Raw genomic sequence first — 25,768 nt, 5'->3', positions numbered from 1 at the left:
GTACATAGGTTTGGAAATGGAAGGCAATTACTCAGTGCACACCACTGCTGACTGCGAAACACCGAACTGCAATCCATCGGCTGAAACACCTTCTGCCTTCACCATAAAACAAGTCAGCCAGAGTGCGGGGCTGTGCCGCATGGACAGGGCAGACAGCTGGCCTAGGCCTGCATCCACCATCACAGTTACAAGTAATGACCACCCCACAGAGCAAGCATTTCCCTTGCTCCAAATCCTTAAGGAAGATATCCCCACTATTTTCCTTATTTTATAAGTATTCTTCCTTTTCCTTAGCACTGGCAGCTGTCAACACACAGCCTGCTTTGATGACCTTCCACAAAGTCAGGAATTACCCTTCTGTCTCCTAAGGGCTATGGTGCTAGCTGTTGTTTTCCAACCCCGTATAACCATTTATTTAAAAGAAATTCAAGTAGGTAACCTTGATAATGATTTTCTCATGTATATTCAAGCTCATATGCAATGGAAATGTTCTGGAGACACTGCAATTTTGCTTCATAAAAATATAAATCTCTATACAATTTCATCACCTTAGGCCTCGAATAACTGGAAATCTTCCTCCTACATAATTTGTCATGATTTCCTCTGTATGAGCCTAATCTAAGAAGTGTATAGCTAAATTATGCAGGACTATAAACTTGCTTAACTGTTCTAAGAAAGGGAAACATAAAAAATAAAGAAGCTTTAATATTCAGGAATATAGAGAGGCTCAACATGAAGCTGAGGGAATGACGATTTATAATTTGTCCTTTAAGTGGACAGGTTTACTAGTATTTAATTAGTATAAATAGAAGTAAATCTGAGAATATACTGTCGTTACTTAAGACATATGGAAACCAAGAGCTGGCAGAACTAATTACCAAGCAGCTACACAAACAAACATAAACATAATATGTAGAAAGGTCAAATTATACTGAGAGATCACACATCTCTTGCCTTAGTTTACCATCTCAGAACTATTATGCATGTGGTTCAGTGATATCCCCTGCACAGAATCTGAAGGATTAGACATCCACTGCAAACATATACTTCCTTTCATTGCCTACCAGGAGGTTCATCAACAGTCCCCCCTCTAGGACTTTGTTAGCTTGCATTACCCTTCTTCTCTTACAGTAGTCTCACATTAGATTACACTACGCAGCCTTTTTCCTCCTCTTACTCTCAGTGTGAAAATCAGAAGGGAAATAAAATTCATTAGTCCTCTGCTTGCCATATTACACCCCTCTGACACTGCCCAATCACTCTCTGAGCTCTCAGCTCACTCACTACCTGCAGGGCTATTCGAACCTTTAGACTTCTATCTGGATGCCGTGGGCAGATCTCTACCACAACTTGCCCAAACTGTCATTTCTTTTTCTAGACCCCAATAAGGATCTTTGCTCTAATTTCTGTCTACTTCTGCTGAAACAGTAGAAAGTATTGTTACAAGGTGAAACGTATATCCTTATCCAGGTGTTCTTTGTAATGTAATGACATCCAGTTGGCTCCTCCCATCCCACAGTATATCCTGCAAAGGGAGGGTGGCTGTAGCTCTGCTTGGGATCCTGCCTTAGGAAAAGGTTTACTGTGAGAGAAGTCACTGTGGGACAAATGCCACAACCCACCTGTCCTTACAACTAGAGTTTTTCAACAACAGTAGGAATGAATCAAATCCCTCCAAAACTGCAAGTATTAGTCTGACCTTAAAGAAGTATAGACTAAAGACGCCATGCTCACATTTCTGTGCAGTGATTCGTTTTAAGCAAATTCTTCTGTGATGCCAGAAGAAGGAAAAATGTCATCTGTGATATACAGGTTCTAGTCAGCTACACTCCTTAGTTGGTCTTCTTTAAGCTGCACAATACTGTACTTGTTGCTGTATTTCCAAAATGAACAAAAATATATTCACCTGCTTACTTTAGACAGAAGATGCAGGCAAACAGGCATCAGGAAACAGGGAAGGAGACAATGCAGATAGGATTTTTTTATTATTATTATTTTCATTGCTTAACATGAAGGTTTTATACTTAAGAATATATTTGCCTGCTGGTATTTAAGAGATTTCTCAATGGACCACTCATGGAACACCGGCAGTAAATCCTGTAATAAATGCACATGTGCCATTTCCATCAGTTCTAGCAGATTTACTGGTGAAGTGAGATTCACCTTGGTCCACAAATTCAGCACAAAAGCCCTATGCTGCACTGAAGACCATGAATGTGCAACAGAGCTACCCAGGGACACTTTGCTGCAGTCTTTCACACACTGCTCAGCAGAGATCTCAGCCAGCTGCATGGAGGCTGTCACACAAGGACCCAGCAGGCTGGAGATGACCCTGGGACCTGCCAGTTCAAGAGTCCTCAGCACAAAGCACAGGCAGCAGTAGCTGAGTCCAGCTGAGAGCTGCTCGGTCTCTCTTAGCCCTCAGTGATCTGCTCAGTCTTTGTCGCACAGCAGAGGTGGCCATCCCTGAAAAACAACATGCTAAGGGTAGGAAAACCAGTTACTTTACTTCCCGTAGTTTTACGCACGAATGCCTAGAGCTTCTCCATCTAATGCATACATAAATTAAACTGCAGCTACCGTGAATTTTGTTATTGGCAAGAAAAGCATGGAACGATACAAGTTTTCCTAATGCTTCTGTCACATGCAGAGTAAGCACTGCTGTGGGAGCTGTGAGCTCAGGATGTGTTAATTGCCAGCTCCCAGGAGCATTCTCCTCAGCCTGCTGAACGTCTTCCTCTCCAGCAGCCTTTACTACAGAGTGATGACAGTCACTGACCCATATTTTAAAGGTAGATTATTATAGTTTACATTTATAAGATAGTCATTAAGTATAAGGTTATTTCTCAGTAAAACTCTGCTGTGGTTTGCTATGATTCTGCACTACTAATAAATATTTACTTGCCCTTAAGTTACTCTGAAAAACGCTTTTTATGTGATTAAATTTAGTTCCCTTTCACAAGAACATATGTACCACTCATTTGAAAGGTAAAGACAGCAAGAGCAGTTCTGTTTGTATCCTCTATCCCAGAACCTCCTTAGCTGCCATTCCTATAAACTATATTTTGAGCAAGCCACAGAATGCTGCAGATCCACCCCTTCAGTGCTCTGTTTTAGATCGCTGTTGGACCAACAACATGAGGACAAGAAAGCCATTAACCTCTTTTGTTGGGGGTCACTGCATTTATGACATGTCAGAAGTGCTAGCAGAAGGAGTCACACACACTTAATGAGCTATCTGAACATAAAATAACCGAATGGTCAAATGAAAATAGTTTGCCAGTCTCTGTATCTTTGGTCTCTACACTGCCACACAGCTATCAACAACTTGCATGTTACCTCACCTGGCAAGAATTTAGAAACCTATTCTGAACTCATACAGAAGCTTAGAAAGGTGAGTAGATAGCAAAATGTTTTCTCTGTCCGAGAATGCAACACATCATTAGTATACGACAGAATGGATTTTTCCCTTTGCTAAGAGGCCTGCTTTTCTGAAGGCACTCAGCTTGGCAAGTGGTGTTACTGTTCCACTCAGCTCTTTGTTCCGCATTTGTTTAAGAAAATCTGGGGCAAACTATAAGCATTTTTTCCTTGAACTATTCTCTACTGTAGATTGCAGACAAACATGCTTTTACAACTGCTGTTCTCGACTGGAACCTTTTCCCTGTGTATCCAGTGCTGTCATTGCTCCGTACCTTCACTTCTTACTGCTGGAAGGTCACAAATCTGAATTCACCAAAGGATCTGCCCAAGGGTAAAGAGATGACATCAGAACATGACAGATACACACCGCAGCTCGAAACCTCAGCCCTGTACACTCTTACAGGCATTTATTGGCTTTCTGCTGTTTTCTCTGAGTTACTAAGTTGGACCCAGCAAAAAACTTTCATCTGCCAACATATAGTTGCAAGGTTTATAGAGTATACAATCAAAGACAAACTTATGTAAAAGTTTTGCATACCTAAGTAAGACCTACATTAGAAAATACAACATACCCTAAAGGTGATAGCGTACGGCAGGATTTATGCTGAATGCAAGCATTAGCCCTGCCTGCTCTCTGCAAGGTTACTTGTTACTCTAGGCTTCCATTTTGATTTGCAAAGCCACTTCCTGCTTCTTACTTCCTCTGATACAATTCCAAATGTAAGGGTCAACTCAACAAGCACATCTATTACAATGCCTTAGAAAATGTATTTGCTCTGTACTAATATTTGCTTTCCATGCACGGTAGCTGCTTCCTATCCAGTATTTTTAAAGGCACTTAATTGGGATCTATCCCTTGCCAAGGGGTCTCATTTGTTAAGGTTTAATTTCTTACGCAGTTTTATGTATGGTCAGTTACAGCATATAAAACAACACTAATGGCATTCCATGCTTTTTGCACAGTCAACATTATCAGGTAAGGTCTTCAAATTCTATTAAAATTTTAGAAGAACAATTACTTTTAAAAAACAGTTTTAGTTAACAAAAGGGACAGTACAGTCATTCAGTGACAATAAGATCATATCCCAGGTAAGGAGCCTAGGCAGCTTAGCCTATGGAAAAGACTTCAAACACTGAACATCTGATTGCTGCTTTTGTAATATATGCACTGTCACCTTGGCAATGCCAATTAGAGGAAATATTGGGACAAAACCCAAAAGACTGATTCACTTTTTACTTTCATTTTAGTCCATTGTATGGAAGAAAATTGCATGCTGGCTCCTGAAAAGGAGCTAAAGAAGTGCATTAAGACTTGTTATCTCAGAAGAGAGTGTCTCTCCCCTTTATTACCCAACTTTTGCGAGTAACCTGGCAAAGACCGAACAAGTTAGGATGCTCACTTTTGCTAAACCACACAATTTATATGGTCTTTTTATTGTCTTGCCTCCCTCACGTGGGTTTTTTGAGTATTTAGGAAGGAACGCGGCACACACAGAAACCACGAGAGATGTCACGTGGAGTTTTCTCATTAACATCAATGGCTTGACAATCCATCTACATAAGATGCAAACATTTCCAGGAAAAGCAGGAGACATTGAGCACAGGGCACAGTCATGTTTGCAACCTCATTCTCTGCACTGCAGGTATTTATTCTGTCCTCCACAAAGCAGATGCCTTGTCTGTGGAATGTATTCTACGAAATCAAACTCTATTTATGTTCTTGCCTAACATTTAACCTCAGTTAAAAACATTCCCTTTTCAAAATCACTGAGTTCTACTGAAGTCTTTTCTAGGGAAATACTGTCACTTACTGGGAAAAGAAATATAGATCTAGAATAAAACTGACAAACTCTAAAACTTTAAGAACAGTGCTCACTTCCAGGGCTAAGATATCATGGCTGAGTCTTTGTCCAAAGCAGAAGAGAGCCCTGTCACCTGGAACCATAGAGGAATTTCAGCAGTAAGGGCGCTAGCGGCTGGAACAAGGTCAGTGCAAAGCAGACTTGCCCAAGACCAGGAGGGAAGCAGAAGACTGGAAGCTGTTTGTAGCATCTATGGTTTGTAAGGAAATTCCTAATGCGAATTTCAAAGCAAAAGGAGAGAAATGAGATTTGCTCAGTGGTCAGTTGCTCAGAAATGAGACCTGCTCAGAGCAGGGCCAATTAAATACACACATATTACAATAATGCTGTAAAGTTGCAGTTTAAGTCAGATGATATACCTGCACTCAGAACCCAACTAAGGTAAACTTGATATATATTGAAAACAGATTTAATGTCCAGTCAGATGATAATGTCTGAAGATTTCTGACAGATCTTGAACTAAGCTGCTGTCCTTTTCCTGAACTAATGAAGTTCACTTGAACACAAAGCAGAAAGGCACATCTTAAACCACTACCTAAGCCCACATGTTTGTGATGATCAATGAATGCTCTTCAACCACATCAGGACAGAAATAACAGGGCAGCAGAAGCCAGCACTGACTATGGTTTATAATAACATCCATGCTGATAAGGACTAGGGGAGCCCACACGAGTGCACCTCAGTTGGGAGGTTTCTGCAGGAAAATGCAGAGAAGATAGAAGTTGGTGGAATTAAAAAGTTAATAAAGGAAAAATGAATATGAGGAAATGAGTGTATTTTTGACAGCAGATCTATTATGCTTTGGAACATTTTCCCAAGGGAAGCAGTGGGAGCCCCATTTCTTCAATAATTTAAAATTAGACTAGCATAAAAGCAGTAAATGTACAGCACAATATAGAATAATTCTATATAGGAAGGGCAATGAAGTAGATGACTAATAAGTCTTTCTTTCTAACAGCTATGATTCATGCAAGCGTGGCTGTGGCTTGACACTGAAGCTCCTATGCATGGATGGTAATGTAGACAGGCTCTCACATGGAAATGGTTGGAGGAACCAACTTTCCATATGCAATAAAACAAAAATATTCATGTGATTAAAAAATCTGCCTAAACTCTACAAAAACATCATGTAAGGATGCTTTACTCATAATACCCTCTCCCCGAACCAGTAACAGCAATACCTGCTTCCTTACAGCACGTATGCTGGTGTTGTTGGGACAGAATGTCCTCAGCTGAGAGAAGGTATTGGAACTAATTTATGAGCTAAGCGCTTTCTTTGTAACCAGAGATACAGATTTCTGGTCACAGGTTCCACTGTGTTCTACTTGAGTTTAATTCATTCTCTGTGCAAAGGCATACGTCAGAAAAACATTCTATTTTTTGAGAATTAATTCAATATTTTAGAGAGGTAATTGAGGGATAGAATTCAGCCTATCACTACCCATAGTGATGCATGGGAGTCACAGTGGATGCAGTACAGGGCAAATCATAAATACTCATTTTTTCTTCTCATGGAAAAACGAATACCAGAATCTGGTAATTAAATATTATTAGTTTCCTTTCCATGCCCTCAGAATAGCAGAAAACTGAAATAATAAAGGAAAGTCACTGCCAAGCCAATGAAGTTTACCTACTTAAGACTCGGGTGGAAATCAGCCTCATTGCCAACAGGGTTAGCAATTTAGCCAGGTGTGTCTGAAATAACAACTTACCTTGATCCAAATCCCACCTACCTCTCTTATTTTACACATTTTTTATTAACCCATACTGTCACTGGAAGAGCAAAATAAATGCTATGGATTTCTTTTGACGCCAACAAAGAAAGACCACTAGAATGAGGACAGTACTACTGTGAAACTGTCTTTATATTTCAAAGAAGTTGCATTTTAATAACATTTAGAAATAAAATCCATTAGAGGACCTTCAAAGCATTTTGGTCAGCGGACATCAATTCATCATTCAAAGTCTCCCAAGTCCCAGAACACAGTGACTTCTGACTCAGGGAAACTGGACAAAGTGAGCCTGGCTCTTTCATCTAAGTAAAACAAAAAGTCATAGCATAGGGAACTCAGGTTTTCTGTAACTACCTACCGTGGGAGATGACCGGCCAGAGGACACTTCTTAACACTGTGCATAGCACAGCTTACAAAACTCTAAGCGTTACAACCATCAGAAAATACTTGTCAAGGAAAACTGTATGAACTGGAGGTGAAAATACAGAGGTGGCATTATTAGAAGCTCTGGCATCAGCTGGGTAAGTCCTTGAAGGTCTACCCTCAGTTGAGATTATCAGGACCTTACCCAAGCAAGATGCTGAATGCCTCATATGAAACCTAAATGCCCCATCACTTCTTTTGCCAGAGCAGGATCTGATGATATCTCAGCTCTTCCTACTAGTGTGTCTGATGTGCTCTGTGCAGTTACTGTGATGTTACTATAGGCGTGCGACTCTTAAGCAATTGTATGATCAAGGCTGTGAACAGTCAGTGGCTTCTCCGCCATTAGCAGGTCACTGATAAACTGTGTTTTCCTTCACATCTGACAGGGGGCTAGACATATATCACTGGCATTTTCCTGTTGTAACTTCTAAAATGCGAGATCAGATTTAAAAGGCAATCTATAGCAATACAGTTGCAAGCATCTCTAATAAAGTGTAGCAGAAATGATTTGGTATTAGATTTTCACACGAAGAGGCTTAGGAAAAGCTTTATTCAAAGCCACTTTACGTGTCTCAGAAGAAGGTAGAGGTGTTTATCCCAGGCTCTGAGCCAGGCAAGATGACACACACTGAACAAGCCTCACACACAGCAATACTTCCACTGGGTTTCACAGCACAGCTCTTTGCATAAGGTTAGTGCTGCTATAGAATGCTGGTCCTGCTCACATCCATCTATTCTTCAAGAGCACATTTCTACTATTCTTGCTATTATAGTTAAGCATAGTCAAAAGGATAACTATGACTACACATTCTTAAAATGCTGTCAAGGAAAAAGTAGTTCAATAGGAACTTTAATCGTTCTGAAATATGTCTGTCAGCACACCCTTTCAGTGTACCTGTTGTGATTTCAGTTGCTAAGAATTTTACTAGCAAAGGCCAGTACATGGGACAGAACCCCCTTCAGTACATTTACAAATCTCATGCATATTTCAGTTTTGCTGCTGCACTTAGGATGCGAGCTCATCCCAGTGGAGCACAGGCAAATGCTGCCCTCATGGCAGGGTCTGAAAGGCGAAACCCTCTCAGCCAAGAATGAAGGAGGCAAGGGAGGAAATACAGAAATAATCAATCCCTTCATTAAGTCTCTCCATTAAGCCAGCCTTTAGGGTTTTCTGGAGCAGCACTGGGTGCAGGGCCAGCCATGTGATGTCTCTCGTGTTTGTGAATAATGACAGATTGGCAGCACTGATATGGGTCAAGTTTAGTGCAAACTCTTCCACGCTGCTCTGCACATGCACAGCAGCTCTCCCTCTGTTCCTTGACTCCTAATCCAGTCTTGGCAAAGCGTAGAAGTCACAGGAGCTTCCTGTTTTGTCAAATACTGAAGAATGTCATTAATCAGACAGACTTTTTGTCTTGGAGCAGGAGCTAAGGTTAAAGGCAGAATGAAACTTAGCACATCAGTTCACTACGCCTGTTTTCAATCCTTTCCTCAAATTTCCTGTTTACGAGGGTGGATAGTGATAGGACAAGGGGGAATGGTTTTAAACTAAGACAGGAGAGGTTTATGTTAGATATTAGGAGGAAGTTTTCCACACAGAGGGTGGTGACACACTGGAACAGGTTACCCAAAGAGGTTGTGGATGCCCCATCCCGGGAGGCATTTACAAAGTTGCCTTTACAAAGGTCATAAAATATATATATATATGTACGATGTCCTACATCAAAAGAAAGCCATCCCATCAAAGAAAATGCTAATAGGCCTATAGCCACGCTACAAGGATTGCAGAAATCACCACATTCTCTGTGCTTTACATTTATTTGCATGCATTCACTCATTTAGCAAGACTCCCTGTTGCAGCTTCCTGACATTAAGGTGAAAGCCCTAATACTGGGGGATTTCAAGGAGCAGGAGATGAGGCCAAGGCAAGTGAGCAGATCCTTCTGGGGAGCCCCCACAAAGGCAGCTCAGTTAGAAGGTGGGGGCAACTCTGAAAGCCCGACCGAGATCATCAGCTCCGCAGGGTATTGATGAGATGTGCTTGGCATCTGGGGGAGGTCTGTAGCTGCTTCTGCTTTGCAGGAAGGTTCAGCAGCTGTGGTGTGGGTAGGGTCATTAGTAATGCTGCATTCATGACTCATCCTGTGGGTTATTCCCTTACCTACACACACGCAGACAGCGCTTTTTGTTTCTCTGGGCTTCAAGTCAGTCAGGACTTGAAACCCAGTTTCCTTGCATTAGTCTGCAAGAAAATTTATCAGCTCATCGTCATGCCTTTTCTCCACCTTGAGATGATTGAGACTGGTTCTACTGTTCCCTGCAGGTAACAACAGGGAGCACATCTTAGCAGAGAATCCTTCACAACAAAGATATTCCCAGGTAAAAGCAGTGCAAATGGTGAACGGAAGAGCCTCAGAAGAGAGCTGGTCAGCAGAACCAAAAATAACAGATGAAGTTTAACCAAGGAAGCGCTGTATCTAACACTGAAAACAGAAATCTTTCATCATCAAAATCCAAATAAAGCACTGCACTAAAAGCCAGGTTTGATTCGCGCAGGAAAATATCACAGAATCACAGAATTGCATCGAGTCCAACCCCCCTGCCAAACAGGCTGCCCTACACGCAACGTACAACAGGTAGGCTTGAATATCTCCAGAGAAGGAGACTCCACCACCTCCCTGGGCAGCCTATATATATCATGTTCAGTGCAGACGGTGTTTTGTACTGGGATAAGCTGTGTTATCTGAAGCACCGCTCTGGACTTCTAATTTTGTTGAGTGAACCAGGGGGCTGCTTTGGAGTAGTGCAGCTTCTCAGCATTAAACACCGGCTCCACACCAGGTACAGAGGCCGCATTCTTCTGACACATGGAGACAAATGTATCTCTGGACTGAGGGGGCTTATTAGGAGACATGAGGGAGAGGAAGAGGTGTTCTTGTTCAGGCTGAAAAACATTTAAGTTCAGGGTGAGGTGAAAGAAAAACAATGAATTTGGAGGTGTTACAACATTTCATTTCTATTACGAATTCCTACAACAAAATTTAAGAAATCCCTTAATGGGAAGCTATAGTTTCAGCTACAGTTTTTTTTGCTTTGCATTATACTGTGAAGTATAAAATACTGAAAACTGTTAATTGTGTAGAATATAACTCTATTTCTGATCTTTTGCAAAGATCAGATGTGGCAAATTGTTGTTGTTTTTTTTCCCTACCCCAATAATGTGGGTTTGGTTCTTTAAAGCTCTTGTGTTTTCTATGTAGAGTTTTTTCTTCCTCTCTTTTCATAACAGCTGGGTTTGGTTTTTTTTTTTTTTCTTCTTTGCTTTGCTTTTGAGAACAGGCTATGCAATTTTTAGAAAATAAGCACTGCAAATGAATCATCAAATGATAGTAGTTAAGCTCCAGCCATTGTGGATGCTCCCACGGAGGGGAACACAAGGGCTTACTTAGGCGCTCATACCATAGGGGTGGGTGACCTTCAGAACAGGCTGTACAAGCTGATGAGTGCTACTGCTGCAATTACTGAAGGTTGCTAGCATGGGCTTAACAACAGCGTGGCATGGAATGGAAGTGTGCTCACTGACTTCAGGCACATTTGGTCACCGTTAGATCCAGTGGTGATGAACGCCAAAGGACCTGGAAGGAAAGCACAGGCCCCCAGGAAGAGGAACAGAATTACTGCTAAGGTCCTCAGGAGCTGCACAAGGTGCAGACAGGATGGCCACCAGCACCCTAGCTAGGACCGTGTTCCTTGCTCTCAACCCAGCCAGTATCCTCTCGTAGAAAGGGAAATGAAGAGACTTTCTGCAGCCACAAACCGCTTCTTGCATATTCTACAACCAAATCCCAAATCTGGCTTTAGCTCAAAGTAAGCTAACGTAATCTTAAAGTCCTGCAGCAAAGCAAAAAAAAATCTTATTATGCCAGCAAAATCGTGGCTGAGGTAAATACATTTGGCATTTCTACTTTCAGACACTTGTAACCTACTAACAAATGCCGTCCTTTGGTCCGAGGATTTCATGTCTTGTCAGTTCAAAAGTGTACTTAAAAACAAACATGCAAAAAAGGTTTACCAGCTATTTTTCATCATCTGAAGTGCTGAGAAAAATGGAAATAAATGGATGAAACATGGGTCTAAATATGCAAAGTCACAATCATTATTCTTCAGCCAGAGAAGCTTGGAGGTGTTCAAGACCAGGTTGGACGGGGCCCTGGGCAACCTGATCTAGTAGATGTGTATGTTTGGTGGCCCTGCCAGGCAGGGGGGCTGGAACTACATGATCCTTGAGGTCCCTTCCAACCCGGGTCATTCTGTGATTCTGATAAGCCTTCTCTCCATAACCAGGGGCTAACGTGGCATTTGACTCATGCTAAAGCAGTTAGGACTGTATGCAGATATTGCCCCTGGAAGTCATCTCTCATATCTGCTCCCACATTCTACTTTTTCTTTCCACTTTCTATGTATGTAGAAAAAGTTACAAGGAAAGAGAACGGACAGAAACATTGTTATTTTACACTGCTATTATACAGGTCTAAATCTGACAGAACCAGATCATTGCGCATGGTGGCCAATGTGTCCAGTGATGCAGCAGGTAAACATCAAAGGAGACAATTCCACTTCGTTGGTAAATAAAACAAATAAATTCACACTTCTTTAGGACTTGAATTCCAGCAGTGAGAAAAGAGATGCCTGAATATTACTCATATTACAAGTGGGAAACAAGTTTAGTCTCACTCTGATCACCAAGATGAACAGAACAATTCTTAGTGCTGTAAATATTCCCCCTTCCTGGAATAAGGATTCATGCAGATGTGGATTCCGCTCCATTTGAAAGGGCCTCTCATCACTTCAATGCACGTTTTTAGTACTTTCACCTTCTAGTTATTTTTTGTGATACAGAGCAATTTCATAAGCTTCCTGGAAACTGATTACTGTTGTGTTTTCTTGGTATTACCATCATCTCCTTCCATCTTACTTTCTAAAATGCTAAGCAATTCAGCCCTCCTGCCTTTGCACACATGTATGTATTTGCATATTCAGGCATTTACTTCTCTGACGCACGGGTAGTTTGACCCTGCCCTAGCTGTTTGTGTGGGGCTCTTCACAGTGAGTAGCTTTACAGGGAACACACTCAGAGTCAAAGCAGATCCTTTAAGAAGTTCAGTGGAACAGCATGAACTCATGAAGTTACACAGTTCTTTTGAATGAGGAGACAGATGATGCTTTGATTTCTATTGTAAGGCTGCCTGGACTGTGGTAGCTCTGCTGTACTTCTTGATAGGTGTTCCATGTGTTTTCTTTTTAAAAGGGAGATTTAAAAATAAGAGTTTAAACATAGAATAAATACGGAATGTGCAACAGAATAAACAAGTCTTATAAGGAGCAGCTGAGGGAGCTGGGATTGTTCACTCTGGAGAAGAGGAGGCTCAGAGGAGACCTCATTGCACTCTACAACTTCCTAAAGGGAGGTTGTGATGAGGAGGGGTTTGGCCTCGTCTCCCAGGCAACAAACAGGACCCGAGGAAATGGCCACAAGTTGTATCAGATGAGGTTTAGACTACACAGAAGGAAAAACTTTTTCTCTCAGAGTGGCCAGGCACTGGAATGGCTGCCCAGGGAGTTGGTGGAGTCACCATCCCTGGCAGTGTTCAAGAGGCGTATGGATGAGGAGCTATGAGATATGTTTAGTGGCTTCTGGCAGCAACGGTAATGGGAGGATGGATGGATGGACTACTAGATCTTGTAGGTCCTTTCCAACCTTGTGATTCTATGATCCTATGATTCTAAGAGTAACAGTACAAGTTACCATTTACAAATGCAGCATTTTTCAGAGTAACTACTGTAGGTGCTTTTGCTGAGAATTTGTCAAGTAGAAAAAATACAATAATTAAGAAAACAGTTAATACAGAAGCACAGACAGCACGGAGCAGAGCTTGATATATCAAAAACCACTTAAACACCTCACTATCTAATGACACTGACGATTGGAGCATAGCACGCAAGAAGATGCTGCCATTTTCCAGAACAAAGTCTCATCAGTCAGCTCTTTCAAAACAAGGGAGGATTTTCTCATTAAAAAACAGTGAAGGCCCTCTGAATGCTCTAAGATTTCAATCTAACTGCTCACGTAATGATGTAACATATTCTAACAAATAGTTTTATACTGCATATGTGCGTACGTTGGAGCATCCATTTAAATAACATTCAATAACATTTCAGAAATCGCTCTAGTGACTGGTAAGGAACTGCATTAAGTTCTAAGCAAACACAGGCAGAAGTATGAAGTAAAACATAAAAAAAAAATACTCTTTTTGACCCCTGGCTAAGAGATTCTATAGATGTAGCCAAGCAGTTAGCAAGAGGGAGCTTCACTCTTATATGCCTGCCAAAGACAAAGTGTCAAAAGGAACGCTTCTTCTTTTGGTTTGGGGCTTTGCAAAGATAAACATGTTGATATCAACTAATTGGGGTGCAAATCACAGCACCAGTGGCACGATGTTCACTGCATTCTTCTCTCTGCTAAGCAGGGCCATAGCAAGTCCTTTTGGAAAAACAAACAAACAAACAAAAAAGGTATCAAATTCAATTGCCTTGGATTTGGTTGTCTTATAATCATGTGCCATTACCTCCTTGCATTTTGAGAGGGTCAATGTAGCACAAGACCCACAGCACCAGTAACATACAGCTTCCTTCCAATTATCTCTGCCTGAAATAAAAGCGAAGCCTTCTGGGCGAACAAAACGTGACAACAGTGACAACTCTCTTGCCAATGTCAGAGGAATGTCAGCCCTGCTCCCTGCTCTGTGCTGCCTAAGTCTGCCTTTCCCAACAGCCGCGGCAGCAGTGCCACTGTTCTCAACCTGCAGGAGAGCCACACGTGCACTGACAGCTTCTGGTCAGCTCCAGACAACCAAGCCCAGCTGGCACATTTGGCAGCAGCTTCCATCTCTCCTTCTATTGCATAATCCGAAGGTCTTGATAAACTCATGTCAGTGAAGTATGGGAAATTTGGGTTTCAAGGACAAATCTCAGCAGCTGAGTAGTAAGATGAGATTGACTCATAGGCATAAAGTCTGTCAGAAGAGACAACTTGGGTTTTTAAATATTTTTGCTCAGTTTTCAGCAGCAAACAGTATAGAGGAAATGAGACTATTAAGGTTTCTGCTAGTGATATTTTACTTCTGCACATTTTTTTCCCCCTGAATTTTTATGTTTTCCAAAGCTATGTCCTTAACTGGCTGTTTAGAGTGAAGTGAGAGGTGTATTAAAAATACATAAATAGATCATCAAACAGTATATGCAAAAATGGTAGACTTTAGAAATATTCACTGCTAAAATCTCAGCTGTTAAATGTGTTTCGGTAGGCAAGAAAGACTCTGCAGCTTTTTTAGGCATGAGGAAATCCAAAGGATTACATCAAATCATGTTACAGGCACTGACAGCTACAGGCTTTCCAGCAAAACAGCTGTCACTAAAGCTCCCACAACTGCTTAGACTACATGGCTCTGGCCTCCTTAAAACCAAAACCATGGGGAAAAGGGAGTACCTTTAAACTATATCTTCAGAACAGGGGTGAGGTCATTTCTATGCCTACAGTAGCCAACAATGGCCCAGAGGCCACAACACAGCCTCCAACAAGCCTTCATGCCTTAGCAGTGACTGCAGCCTCACATATATTTTCAAGGAGAGCAACTGCATGTTCATATCTCACTTAACAGCAAGGTGTTCTGGACACAACATAATTTCCTACCTTCCAAATGTTGGTGCTGTCTGAAATAAAGGCAGTAAGCAGTGGAACAGCATCCAGTACCAATGCAGCTGCTGAGATGCTGCTGTGTCCACTGCCTGGGCAGCTGTTAAAGCTACCCCCACACATCTACTAATGCAACAACAGTCTGCCACAAGGTTATGCCATCAAGGTTATGCTGTTCTGTGGGACAAATAGTGCAAATTATTTACAGAGATTATTTGCATGTATGGCCAATATGCAGCAATGGCTGAGACAGGAGGGCTGCTTCAATCCAAGCTCCATGGGCAGACGGACAGAGCTTCAGGTTGTACAGGAAGGAGCATCTCTGTGCTGGGGGAGAAAAAGGGAGGCCAGCATCAGGAGTGGCTGGGCTGGGTCTATGGAACGTTTCTCTGTAGAGCTAGGAGGGCATGGGATGGTGAGAAATTAAAGCACTTAGGTCCAGGATACACACAGAGATGACAGAAGGAAGTGTCACCTCTAAACCAGACTTACTGCTGAACTCTGGGCTGCCCTCATGGCCTGAAGTTGATCAATTTTGATCCAATGTTCATGTACACGGCACAGAGGGAAGTACCCTCACACCTAATGCGACTTAGCAAGTCTCAGTCCTCAAAGGTATATTTCAGACCTGCTATAATCTATCCCTGTGTTACAATAACAGCACTGCCAAGTCACATAGTTCCCAGTTTCATTTCTGGCATAATATTTTTGCAGTAATACTGACAAATACTTATTAATGCCTTTAAAAGCCATTTTCACAGGAAATACAAGACAGAAGGCAGATCTAGTTGTACTCATCTTAAATCTTCCCCGTTTGAATCTTGCCCAGGACAACCTGCATCACATACAGGCAAAAGGGTGCCCTCTCTCCCTGCCCCTCTGCGGTCAGTGTTCTCAAAGTCTTTCTTCTGGTCCTTCCATTTGGCTACTTGGTGAACCCCAGAGGCATTTACACTGATGGTGCAGGACTCAGCACTAGATCTGTCACTTATGGTTAAGCTGCTGCTGGGCTAAGCTCCCTTTTTTTTTCCTTTTTTTTTATCCCGAGTGGTATTTTCTCTTTGAACTTCATGAATTTATACAGCGGTTTATCCTTTCAAGTATCTCTAAAAATTCTTCATAGGATCTACAGCACAGGCAGGGCCTTTTTATGAGAGAAAGGCACGGTAGGTTTCCACGCTTTGCAGTCACTGCAGTGTAACCCACTGCTTCGCTAAGTCCAATAACATTAACATTAATTGTATGGAATAGAACTTATGGTTAAGAAGCTGTGGTCATTTTCTCTAACATTCAAGCACACCATCAAAAATCTGACTGCTCACAACAAATCAGAAGTTTTATGATGCCCCACCAAGTTTAGGTTGGATATTAGCAAGTACTTCTTTACAGAAAGGGTAGTTAAGCACTGGAATAGGCTCCCCAGGGAGGTGGCTGAATCACCATCCCTGGATGTGTTTAAGAGCTGTTTGGATGTGGTGCTCAGGGATATGATTTAGCAGAGAGGTTTTAGAGTTAGGGTACTATGATTAGGCTGCGGTTGGACTTGATGATCTTCGAGGTCTTTTCCAACCTGGGTAATTCTATGATTCTATGATTTCCATGCATTGAAAGAAAAAGCCACAAACTGAAAAGGAATAATGATCTTTCTACTAGCTTTACTTTTAAAAGGAAGATAAGAAACACTTCAGTGTAAATGCAAACAGTAATCACAATATGGTGTTTCCAGAGTGTAAGAAACATAACATTCCTCCTCCTCTCTCATAGGAGAGCATTACAAGGGGACAAATATTTTATGAAATGTAATATATCCTTCAAATTGTACTTTCTCCATAAGGAGGACTGCCTAGTCCACGGTGCAGAGAAATGAACTAACGAGCTGCATTTAAGTTATCAACCTTGTACAACATTTATCTTTTACAGCGCAAACAACTTCCATTCAGTCATCCATAATAACATCAGTCTCATATGACTAGTTTAAACAGGGGTTAAGCAAAAATTAGTGAAGTGTCTTTTAGAGTAGAGTGATGACACCTTCACGAACGCTGATTGCTTTTAAATCTTCTGTAGCTGTCTGGAGGAACAGGAACCACAGAAATAATAACTCTAATATTATGGTATTTGACAGTACATATCACCTTTCACTGCAGAAGGTTATGCAGAGCGGAGTGTGATGCAGTTCAGCTTTCAATGTGCCTGTCTGCAGACTCGAAACATATAGCAACTTACTGGCCTCTTCCCAGTGCCAGCACTTAACTGAGGATAAATACATTCCTACCTCAGCAGACTCAGCGATGAAAAGGAAATCAGCATCCTATCTGCTGGCATAAACAGATACAGCTTGACCCAGCCACTCTTAGCATGCTGGTCTTAGCCCTGTAAAGGTCTTCTCAAGTGTCTTTCTCATGTAAGTAGACCCGGAGAAGCCACTGCAAGATGAGTCCTGCTCTGTCAGGTAAGGAGAAAAAGAACTGTGTTGGAGCATGTGCTAATTTTCAACAACACGATGCTGTATTTTTCATCTGACTATCTGTTTTGGGTTGCATTTTTCATCTTTTTCTTCCCCTCTCTCTTTCCTTTCTATTGCCTTCAAGATCATTCTCTTTCTTCTTCCCTTCTTCCTTTTGCTTTTGCCTTATTTTCCTCCTCCTTTCACACCTAACTTTTCTCTATCCCACCTTCCATTTTCCACAGCCCTTCTCTGTCCTGCTCTTCAGCACCTTTGCCCTTTCCCAGTCCTTTGCAGAACAACACTGGAGTCTTTTCTGAAGTCCCATCAGAAGCAGTTAAATGCAGGTGATAAGAAAGCTGATAAAAATCACATAAGATTTAAAGGCTATGTTCACCCTAACCTGTGCAAAAAGGGAATGGTAAATGCGGTCCCTTCCAACTCCTATGATTCTTTGATTCTGTATTCATTTTGTCCTGAAGCCCCCAACACAAGGACATGGAGCTGCTGGAGCAGGTCCAGATGGGGGGGGCCCTTCAGCCTGGAGAAGGGAAGGCTCTAAGGAGACCCTATAGCGGCCCTCCAGTGCCTGAAGGAGAACTGGGGAAAGCTGGAGATGTACTGGTTGTAAGGGAGGGTAGTGACAGGAGATGGTTTTAAACTGGAAGAAGGTAGATTGAGACAAGATATCAGGAAGAAATTCATTACTGTGAGGGTGGTGAGACACTGGAGCAGCTTGCCCAGAGAGGTTGTGAATGCTCCCTCACTGGAAGGGAGGAAGATGGATGGGGCTTTGGAGCAACCTGGTCTAGAAGGAGAACTCCTGCTCATCTGTCTAATGCAAGGGCCCTCACATCACAAAGCTAAATCTCTACTTTTATACTGAGTGGGAAAAAAATAACAATAATCCAATACCTTTCTAACCATACGGATGATGAAGACAGCTCTGGAGGAAGTAAATTGCTTTCAAAGCTCATTATGGATTTTGCCGAAAATCACAGATTGGTTTGCCCTGTGGGGCTTAAGGAAAACTATGTCCACAGACCATTCCGAGTTTTAAGAGGAGCTTCCAGCTGAGTATGTGATGCTATTCATCCTGCAGTTCAGTAGTGCTCTCTCCTAATGCAAGCTGGACTTTCAACCAAGTACCTGTGTGACCCGAAACAGCAAGACTAGGCAATTCTCTGGCATGATAAAATTAGGCTGAGGTCTCAAGAGACACAGGCTTCTGCAATCCAAACCCTCCGCTGACAAGTTCAAGCCACTTTGCTTTCCTACGGTCCTTCTGCAGAGATGTAACTAACGCTGAGTTCTTCAAAGGACTGATGCAGGGCAGCGACTACTCAGCCTGCACACCTGTGGCAACTGACTGCCATCCATGGAAGGGGCCTGGCATTTACTCACTAGCTAAGCACACCCAGATTTTATAAGTGTTCAGGCTGGTACCTACAGAAAAGGTTTTGCTGCATTCTGTATTGTAACTGATTTCTGTGCAACTCTCAATCTGCAAAGTACTTCATACCGTAATTAATTCAAAACGAAAAGCATGAAATGCACAGATTTGCACTGATCTCAAGCTGTAGTGAGCATCATGGTAGAATGTGAGACCAAAAAGCTTCAAGCAGGTTTGTAAAGGGATTCGCTGCAGTAAAGCATCATTCTCCGCATTCTTGGTTATAATAACAAGAGTGCCTGGATTCAAAAGACTAAATAGCCTCCTTTGTTTATTATATAATCTGCCAAACAGCAAGCAGAGAGTAACAAGGAAAGAACAGATCCTCCTCTGAGCAACTCTAACACACCCCCTCCTCAAAAGAAGCATCTTTAAAGGCTCTTGGTTTTAGAGCTGTCTTCCACTTGGACATCTTTTTCCAAATTGAAAAGATCCCAATTTATTATGCCTGCACGTACAATATCTATATCTACGCATATGTATCTGCTTTGCTGGCTGCCCACATTCAGGTTCATCTGTTAGGCTGGCACACTGCCTGCTGGGAAGTTGGTCGGTCCGTTTCATTAAAGCATAGCTGTCAAGCCGTGATGGGCTTTGGTGGGCCGCCAAGAGCTCTGCTTTCTTCAGGGAGGCGAGCCTCGCTGGAGTTTGTGTTGAACGCCACATGGCCACGCTCATTGACACGCATGCCAAAGCAAAGAGTGTTTCAAAGAGGAAAGAAAAGAGGAAAGCTGACTGCTGCTTCAGGCTGTGATCAAGACCTACTCTGTGGCAGCGATTATGGGGGGGACAATGATCCCGCAGCTGAGCACTGGCCAACCATCATTTAACTTTCACTCTGGCACCATACAAGTACAACAGTGCAATTGTGAGAAAACTCAATGGATGCAAATTGCTGCTATACAGGACAATTTTGCAAGGCATAAGGACACAAACAAATGGCCTACAAAGACAGCTCCTGTGGGTACCGACGCCCGTGAGGAACTACAGCTACCCAACTACCAAGGGCCACGATCAGAACAACATACATCAGATCTTAAACTCAACTCACATCTTTCCAGACAGATCATACGACTAAGTTGCTCCCACAGTTCCCTCTTATATTTCTGATAGAAGCTGAGCTCTCTTTCCTTGTAGTTTATCACTTGAAAACAGAGATGAGTCGTGTTTTACTTTTGGTTTTTTATCTTTTACACTCCAGAAAATGTTGCATTATCTCCTACTTTTCCCTTCCTCCAGTGACCATCTTCTCACAACCAAGATGTGCAAACTGCTTTGCATGGCTCTTCCTTCTGGATGTAGCCAAAGCTGCTGGAAACTGCTCACCCACTCTGTGTGTGTTCACTGGAACAAGCTGCCCAGGGAGGTGGTGGAGTCTCCTTCTCTGGAGATATTCAAGACCTGCCTGGACGCCTACCTGTGTGACATGGTATAGGGAGCCTGCTTTGGCAGAGGGGTTGGACTCCATGATCTCTAGAGGTCCCTTCCAACCCCTACATTTCTGTGAGATGCCAAGGTGAGGTGCAAACCAGTTCCACTCTTCTGCATAAACCAAGATGAAATGTTCAATACGGTCTCATTGCTTTCACTGGATCTATTTGCCCATACGTATGACTAGCAAATTTTGGCACAAAAGCAGGAGCTGCTCCATTCCCCAGGAACGCCCAAGACCTTTTACTCAAACCAACACCAACTTCTCTATAAAAGAGTTCCACCAGTTGGATGGGCCTCGAGTCCCACACTCCATTGCGAGTGGAGTTGGCCAGCAGGAAGAAGTTCCAGTTGAGCTTTTGAAAAGCTGTGGCTAACACCGAAAGGCTTTCTTTTCCCTGTTAATTTACATCATGTCAAAAGAAAACCTTACGTTATGATTCTTACATCAAAAAACAGTTTATAGAAGTCGCTGTCACATCACATTTTAATTGCTGCTACCTCTTTAGACAACAAAGCCAAGGCAGAGTTTGTCAGCATCACAAAAGACGAAAATCAAGCGCGCTTCTGAAGTCAGAATTTCACTTTAAATAAAATAAGCAGAGACATCCAGACCACTACACGAAGAAATTCCACACGATTCTTCTACTTAATTTTTGTGGCTCTCCACCCCAGCTCTTCTGACATCTCTTCTAGTTAAGAAGATTTAAAAAACACCACCACAAAAATTGTTTGATTATTTGCTTCTTGGCACCATTCTGGCAAAGGATTTAACTGAAAAGAGCCTTTATTTTTGTACTTTGTACATTATAGGGTGGAATTCTGTTAAGTTGTAATCCTCCTTTACAAGCCATTCTAGCTACACAGAGCATCCATACACAAAAGCAGCCTCTGTATGATAAAGAGATGCAGGTGAGGATTTCCCTGCAGGTCCTCGCAGCAGATGCACCAGTACGTGCACTGTCAGCGGTACTTCTCAGAGTCAGAACACACAGAATGGATACAGGAGGAGGAGATGACATCATACAATTAATAGTAATGGCTTTGAACAGCACAATGGAAGAAGCATATCCTCCAGCAGGAACTGTGGATATATTGCAGATAGGAAGTAGGGTTGCTGTGATCTCTTTCGCTTCAATGTGAGAAGGAAAATACATCAGGACTAGGTTTATGCCATCATAAATGAGAAAAGGATCCAGCGCCATGCATTTCAGCCATGATTATCCCAAGTAGTGGGCAAAACCCTGCTTCTGTAGATTTCAAGGGGATATGATATCAGCTTGAAAATGAATGATGTTCCAGTTCTACAGTAACTGAATTAAACAAGGTATATTTGAAAGCTTTTCTTAGATCTGCATCTCTACATTTGAGATGCTCTTTTTCTCTGGAGCTTCCTAGTTTTTGGTATCACTTTCTTCGTGGTACTCAGGGATATGATTTAGTGGAGGGTTTTTAGAGTTAGGGTACTGGTTAAGCTGTGGTTGGACTTGATCTTCAAGGTCTTTTCCAACCTGGGTAATTCTATGATTCACCAGTGCAACCAGTCTTAGGCATGTTGATCTCCACTGCAGGACACAAAGTCCATTGATGTTTCCAAGTTCTTGCAAGCGGCTTTGCATTTCATCTCAACTGCTGAGACTGCTAAACACTCCATGTTGCTATCAGAAAATACAATAGGTGTACCTGCTACCTCAAAAACAAATGAAGCTCAATCAGAATCTGGGGGGATTTACACATGAATTACCACACCCTTTCTACCCATTTTCCATGTCCTGGTTTCCAAACTGAAGGCAGTGTTGGAATACTTTTTATGTTTGCAAGACTGTTAACGCCCTCTCCCAAAGGAGCGCAAACGCCTGTGGTGGTCACAAAATGGTGACCGGTTACATTCAAGAGATATAAAAATACACAGATCAATACAGTTCTGCTATGCTTTTCAGACAAAAACCTTCTGTATTTCTTCCAACATACTCTCTCCAGCGGCTTTTGTAACAAAACAGGAGAGAGAGTCACCGCGTTACACTCTTCCAGCCCATTATGGTTACTCCACACATTTGCCACCTGCCTGCCCACCCCCCCCCTCTCGGTTTTCAGCAAAACCTCTTGTGCTGTTTGTGTCAGTGGACAGAATTTCAAGCATGCTCCTAAATGATTATAAATGAAGGAATTTTCACGCTCTGTTAGCTTGAGAAGATGATGTTATTAACGATTACCATTCAAGGAAGCTCAGAGTAAGTGCCGAACTGAAGACACCTTTGACATAAGGCTTTGTTTTGTTCCTGAGAACAGCTGAGCGAGCAGTCCTAGCTCTCACTGTGGAACATATTGGAGGCTGCTGCCTCTAAGAAACTTCATTTTCCTTAATTTAGCAATAACGTTGTTTTTCTCTGCAAACAGAAACAAAGATGTCAGTCCACAGCAACGCCCATAGAAGTAATTCGGCACAGGCAGACACTGGAACGTATGAAGATGCAACGTTGCTCTTACTCCTCTACTCCTGATCCACTTTCAGACTCTAAAAAATGCTGACGCAAATCTACAATGCAGAAAGTGAAAATAGAAGTATGAGGTCATACTACTATTGGATTGGAGACAATGCAGGAAATGAACCTGTGTTGCCTGGCAGACCTGATTTCCTCGGCAAGTTTATGTACCGCAGCAGCTCTCCCTACAAATGCAACCAACAGTTCTGCGCTCCAGTAAGGAGCAGGATAAGCTCTATAAAGAAAAGGCATCTCATGTCCGTGAGTTTTTCACTTGCTAGGTGCTCAATGAATACAGCACACCCAGAGTGAGAATACATCACAACGTTAAAGCCACAGTCAGAGGTCTGACTCACACACCTGCTTTGTGCCCCTGGGGCTCCACGTTCCCAAGAATCCCCCCTCTCCAGGCAAAACCAACCACATTAGAAACAACCTTGTGACACCTGATGACATAAGCAAGCATCCCTGTTGAAGAGAACAGCCCTTGCCCACTACTAATAGCGTGTATACGTGCAAGCTAAGACTAAGACCAGAGAATGAGAGAGGAGATTAGTCACCGGAACAAGAAGTTTCCCCAGATTAGTTCTCATTCCAAGATCGCTACTTGTGCTTTCCTCACCAAAAGCTGCTGAAACTGGACAAAGAAACTTTATGGGCAGCTCTAAAAGCGGCATCGACTACCTTGTCTGAAAGGACACTCCGTGTTCATGGCTATTTCTGACTTTCAACTACACAACTATAAAGCTCCATGAAAGCGTTTTTCTTCTCGGTTTAATGTCAGTACATATTCATTGATTTCAGTGCAATTATAACTGATTATTTGCCTGCCACGAGCGTTAGATCAGTGCTGGCCATTAAAGGCTGCTCTGAACACTTACGCTGGGTAAAATGGATAGGAGGAGATCAGCTGTTCTCTGCTCTATGACAGCACACAACTGCAGAAATCGGGGAAATCATTAAGGTAGCACCACGTCTTCAAAAGCCGAACAAGAAAAATCCATCCTTCACCTTCCTCTAAACCTTAACAGACTGCTATTCACTACCTTCCCATGATGTACTTTGTGGGTTTTTTTCCCCTGGTATTCCATTGTAGAACCAGCAGGTTACCCTACCATACAGCAATCACAGCCACACGCTTTGCTTCACAATTAAGGTGTGAAGGGCTTCCAAGAGAGAGCTGAGTCCACCAGGGTTGAGCTGGCATAGTTGAGACATTGGTACACATTCACAACAGCACTCCAAAGGCTGCCTGTGGAAATGATTACACTGGTGGGAGGCACTTTACCCCATGTACAACATGCAGAAGTCACCCACCTGCTCTGACCACAGCACACAGGTGCCCGATTCTGTGCCTTAAGTATTAACTTTGAATCGATATGGGAGCTTCGGTGCACCAATAAGAGGGTAAAACCCAAGCACACGTCACCAGCGTATTGCTTGGAGGTGCAATGCAAAGACAAGCTGATTAGCAGACATGGCAATGGCTTTTGTCTCACGCTCACTTACTCTTGGGCAGCCAGATGCCAGCAGAGCCCAACTACCCAACACCCACTGGCTCAGCTGCCATCGTGCCATCAGCAGGTAGGTGCGCAGCCATGAGCACACTCACTGGCAGTGGATACATGACAGAGATAAAGATAAAAGTTAAGGAAACAGCTCACAGCAGGGTTAAAATACAGCCTCCAAGCCTTTATCCCCTTATTACTATATGACTGCTCCAGCACACCAACGGGAACGGGAAGAGCAACATTCAGAAGTGAACACAAAGTTACAAAACTTCCAACGCGAAACTGTATTTAAAGCCTAGAAATACCGACTTTGTGGCACCTCTTTAACACTTCTCCACCTCTCCTTTCCGCACCTCCAGGGCCAGCAGCGCACGGCGGCGGTTCATCACGCAGCACATTCCCCTCCCGATACTTTACATCGGGTTTAAACACCCCCCCCACACACACACGCTGGATGTAGCAGGTAAACGCGGGGCTCGCCCGCAGCCACCGACACGACGTAGCGCTGCCCGGGGAGCCGCTGCCGCTCACCCAACTTCACGGCGGGCGTTACGGGAGCCGGGAGAGATGCCCGCACCCGCAATATGTCACCCGCATCCATCCGGCCGCACACACGCACCCTCAGTCCTGAGGGCGATAAGGAGCCTCGCAGCCCCACCGCCCCCACCGCCCGCAGATCCCCTCGCACGGAGCCGCGCGGCCGCACACAGGTGAGCGGCAACAGGCACCGCCCGCCGGCCCGGCGGGTCGAACCGCTCCGTACCTGCGAGGTAGCGCCGCTCGGTCAGGTCACGGCGCCGGGCGGGAGGGACGCCGGGAGCGAGAGCGGGAGCGGGAGCTCCGCCGCCGCCACCGCCGCGCACGGCGCCGGAGCGGGGCGGCCGCGCCGCGCAGAGGCAGAGGCGGCCGCTGCCGCTGCAGCTCCTGGCACATGCTGCAGGTGTCAGCGCAGGAGCTGCCCCGCCGCCCGCCCGCCGCGCCCGCCCCCCCAGCTGCGCATGCTCGCCCGTCACACCGCGCCGGCGCGGAGCCTCCGAGCCTGCGCCTTGCCCCGCACGAAGCCGCCGCGACGCCGCTGCCCGGCCGCCAAGCTCCCCCCACCTCGGGGCCGGGGGGCGGAGGGATGACGTCGTGGGTGTGGGGAAGGGGCGCGGCGGGCGGCGGCACAGGGAGTGCGGACCCGAGCCCCAAGCTTCGGGCCGTGCCGGTGGGGGGCTAGAGGGGGTCGGGAACGGCACCACGACGGG

General features: G+C 43.7%; 1 protein-coding gene across 1 annotated transcript in view; it reads right to left on the bottom strand.

Annotated features, from left to right (window-relative positions):
* DTNA (dystrobrevin alpha) overlaps window positions 1-25,457 on the bottom strand; it is a 189,943-nt gene extending 164,486 nt beyond the window's left edge. The window contains exon 1 of the mRNA XM_015855521.2: window positions 25,285-25,457. The gene's annotated coding sequence lies outside the window, so the exon portion shown is untranslated. The remainder of the gene's footprint in view (window positions 1-25,284) is intronic.
* Window positions 25,458-25,768: the final 311 nt, after the last annotated feature.

This window comes from Coturnix japonica, chromosome 2, assembly GCF_001577835.2.
Source record: "Coturnix japonica isolate 7356 chromosome 2, Coturnix japonica 2.1, whole genome shotgun sequence".
Lineage (NCBI taxonomy): Eukaryota > Metazoa > Chordata > Aves > Galliformes > Phasianidae > Coturnix > Coturnix japonica.
Note: the sequence above shows the minus strand (reverse complement) of the source record. Positions and strands in the feature narration are given on the sequence as shown.